Genomic DNA, 4635 nt, shown 5'->3' with positions numbered 1-4635 from the left:
TGCCAAAACAGTGGTTGTGGGAGACTTTAACACCCCATTATCATCAATAGATAGGTCATCCAAACAAAAACTCAGTAAAGAAATCCAAGATCTAAAATATGCAGTAGATCAAGTGGACCTAGTAGATGTCTACAGAACATTTCATCCAACCTCTACACAATATACATTCTTCTCAGCAGCCCATGGAACCTTCTCCAAAAAACATCATATCCTAGGGCACAAAGCAAGCCTCAACAGATATAAGAAAATAGAAATAATACCGTGCATACTATCTGACCACAATGCAGTAAAAGTAGAACTCAACAACAAAAGTAAAGACAAAAAACATGCAAACAGCTGGAAACTAAATAACTCATTACTTAATGAAGAATGGATCATCGATGCAATAAAAGAGGAAATTAAAAAGTTCCTGGAAGTCAATGAAAATGAAAACACAACCTACCGGAACCTATGGGACACAGCTAAGGCAGTCTTGAGAGGAAAGTTTATAGCCATGAGTGCATATATTAAAAAGATTGAAAGATCCCAAATCAACGACCTAATGATACATCTCAAACTCCTAGAAAAACAAGAAGAAACAAATCCCAAAACAAATAGAAGGAGAGAAATAATAAAAATAAGAGCTGAAATCAACGAAATAGAAACCAAAAAAACCATACAAAGAATTAATGAAACAAAAAGTTGGTTCTTTGAAAAAATAAACAAGATCGATAGACCCCTGGCAAACCTGACTAAAATGAGGAGAGAAAAAAACCCAAATTAGTAGAATTAGGAATGCAAAAGGGGAGATAACAACAAACACCATGGAAGTCCAGGAAATCATCAGAGACTACTTTGAGAACCTATATTCAAATAAATTTGAAAATCTAAAAGAAATGGACAGATTTCTAGATACATTTGAAAATCCAAAACTGAACCAAGAGGAAATTAATCACCTGAATAGACCTATAACACAAAATGAAATTGAAGCAGCAATCAAGAGTCTCCCCAAAAAGAAAAGTCCAGGACCTGATGGATTCTCTGCTGAATTCTATCAGACCTTTAAAGAAGAACTGATACCAACCCTCCTTAAACTGTTCCATGAAATAGAAAGGGAAGGAAAACTGCCAAACACATTTTATGAAGCCAGTATTACACTTATCCCAAAACCAGGCAAAGACACCTCCAAAAAGGAGAACTATAGGCCAATCTCCTTAATGAACATTGATGCAAAAATCCTCAACAAAATAATGGCAAACCGAATTCAGCAACACATCAAAAAGATTATTCACCACGACCAAGTAGGCTTCATCCCAGGGACGCAGGGGTGGTTCAACATATGAAAATCAATAAACATAATAAACCACATTAACAGAAGCAAAGACAAAAACCACTTGATCATCTCAATAGATGCAGAAAAAGCCTTTGATAAGATCCAACATCATTTCATGATAAAAGCTCTAAGAAAACTAGGAATAGAAGGAAAGTTCCTCAACATTATAAAAGCTATATATGACAAACCTACAACCAGCATTATACTTAATGGAGAAAAACTGAAACCATTCCCTCTAAAATCAGGAACCAGACAAGGATGCCCACTATCTCCACTCCTATTCAACATAGTACTGGAATTCCTAGCCAGAGCAATTAGGAATAAAAGGAATACAAATAGGTAAAGAAATTGTCAAATTATCCCTATTTGCAGACGACATGATCCTATACCTTAAAGACCCAAAAAACTCTACTCAGAAGCTTCTGGACATCATCAATAGCTATAGCAAGGTAGCAGGATATAAAATCAACATAGAAAAATCATTAGCATTTCTATACACTAACAATGAGCAAACTGAAAAAGAATGTATGAAAACAATTCCATTTACAGTAGCCTCAAAAAAAATCAAATACCTAGGGTGTAAACCTAACAAAAGTTGTGAAAGACCTCTACAAGGAAAACTATACACTTCTGAAGAAAGAGATTGAGGAAGACTATAGAAAGTGGAAAGATCTCCCATGCTCATGGATTGGTAGAATCAACATAGTAAAAATGTCGATACTCCCAAAAGTAATCTACATGTTTAATGCAATTCCCATCAAAATTCCAATGACATTCATTAAAGAGATTGAAAAATCTACTGTTAAATTTATATGGAAACACAAGAGGCCACGAATAGCCAAGGCAATACTCAGTCAAAAGAACAATGCAGGAGGTATCACAATACCTGACTTCAAACTATATTACAAAGCAATAACAATAAAAACAGCATGGTACTGGCACAAAAACAGACATGAAGACCAGTGGAATAGAATAGAGGACCCAGATATGAAGCCACACAACTATAAGCAACTTATCTTTGACAAAGGAGCTAAAAATATACGATGGAGAAATAGCAGCCTCTTCAACAAAAACTGCTGGGAAAACTGGTTAGCAGTCTGCAAAAAACTGAAACTAGATCCATGTATATCACCCTATACCAAGATTAACTCAAAATGGATCAAGGATCTTAATATCAGACCCCAAATTCTTTTTTTTTTTTTTTCATTTTTCTTTTATTATTCATATGTGCATACAAGGCTTGGTTCATTTCTCCCCCCTGCCCCCACCCCCTCCCTTACCACACACTCCACCCCCTCCCGCTCCCCCCCTCAATACCCAGCAGAAACTATTTTGCCTTTATCTCTAATTTTGTTGTAGAGAGAGTATAAGCAATAATAGGAAGGAACAAGGGGTTTTGCTGGTTGAGATAAGGATAGCTATACAGGGCATTGACTCACATTGATTTCCTGTGCGTGTGTGTTACCTTCTGGGTTAATTCTTTTTGATCTAACCTTTTCTCTAGTTCCTGGTCCCCTTTTCCTATTGGCCTCAGTTGCTTTAAGGTATCTGCTTTAGTTTCTCTGCATTAAGGGCAACAAATGCTAGCTAGTTTTTTAGGTTCAGACCCCAAATTCTTAAGTTGATACAGGAAAGAGTAGGAAATACTCTGGAGTTAGTAGGTATAGGTAAGAACTTTCTCAATGAAACCCCAGCAGCACAGCAACTAAGAGATAGCATGGATAAATGGGACCTCATAAAACTAAAAAGCTTCTGTTCATCAAAAGAAATGGTCTCTAAACTGAAGAGAACACCCACAGAGTGGGAGAAAATATTTGCCAATTATACATCAGACAAAGGACTGATAACCAGAATATATAGGGAACTTAAAAAACTAAATTCTCCCAAAACTAATGAACCAATAAAGAAATGGGCAAATGAACTAAACAGAACTTTCTCAAAAGAAGAAATTCAGATGGCCAGAAAACACATGAAAAAATGCTCACCATCTCTAACAATAAAGGAAATGCAAATTAAAACCATGCTAAGATTCCACCTCACCCCTGTTAGAATAGCCATCATCAGCAACACCACCAACAACAGGTGTTGGCGAGGATGTGGGGAAAAGGAACCCTCTTACACTGTTGGTGGGAATCTAGACTAGTACAACCACTCTGGAAAAAAATTTGGAGGCTACTTAAAAAGCTAGACATGGATCTACCATTTGATACAGTAATACCACTCTTGGGGATATACCCAAAAGACTGTGACACAGGTTACTCCAGAGGCACCTGCACATCCATGTTTATTGCAGCACTATTCACAATAGCCAAGTTATGGAAACAGCCAAGATGCCCCAGCACTGACGAATGGATTAAGAAAATGTGGTATCTATACACAATGGAATTCTATGCAGCCATGAAGAAGAACGAAATGTTATCATTCGCTGGTAAATGGATGGAATTGGAGAACATCATTCTGAGTGAGGTTAGCCTGGCCCAAAAGACCAAAAATCGTATGTTCTCCCTCATATGTGGACATTAGATCAAGGGCAAACACAACAAGGGGATTGGACTATGAGCACATGATAAAAGCGAGAGCACACAAGGGAGGGGTGAGGATAGGTAAGACACCTAAAAAACTAGCTAGCATTTGTTGCCCTTAATGCAGAGAAACTAAAGCAGATACCCTAAAGCAACTGAGGCCAATAGGAAAAGGGGAACAGGTACTAGAGAAAAGGTTAGATCAAAAAGAATTAACCTAGAAGGTAACACCCACGCACAGGAAATCAATGTGAGTCAATGCCCTGTATAGCTATCCTTATCTCAACCAGCAAAACCCCTTGTTCCTTCCTATTATTGCTTATACTCTCTCTACAACAAAATTAGAAATAAGGGCAAAATAGTTTCTGCTGGGTATTGAGGGGGGGGAGAGGGAGGGGGTGGAGTGTGTGGTAAGGGAGGGGGTGGGGGCAGGGGGGAGAGATGAACCAAGCCTTGTATGCACATATGAATAATAAAAGAAAAATGAAAAAAAAAATAAAAAATTTAAAAAAAAAAAGTAAATTTATCTTAAAGTCTTGAAAAGAAAATGCCATCTTTATTAAGAGATATTTTCTTCTTTACAGAGTAGCTTTTTGCCATTCAACATTAGAATCCACAGTAAACAAACTCATTGTCTAAGTAATTACATAAATTACAAAAAACAAATGAAAGTTATTAAAATTAAATAGCAACTGCAGAAACTATTGATAAGGAGTAATTATAAGCCTGCACATTACATAGTACCATCTGATTCTGGATGAAGACACTCACATTCAGAAAGAACTTTACATTTTCATGAAA

General features: G+C 36.8%; 1 protein-coding gene across 9 annotated transcripts in view; it reads left to right on the top strand.

The window, feature by feature from the left end:
* Nucleotides 1-4635, top strand: part of Samd12 (sterile alpha motif domain containing 12) — a 412402-nt gene that overhangs the window by 273264 nt on the left and 134503 nt on the right. The window lies entirely within an intron of this gene.

The sequence above is a fragment of the Castor canadensis genome, chromosome 3 (assembly GCF_047511655.1).
Source record: "Castor canadensis chromosome 3, mCasCan1.hap1v2, whole genome shotgun sequence".
NCBI lineage: Eukaryota > Metazoa > Chordata > Mammalia > Rodentia > Castoridae > Castor > Castor canadensis.
Note: the sequence above shows the minus strand (reverse complement) of the source record. Positions and strands in the feature narration are given on the sequence as shown.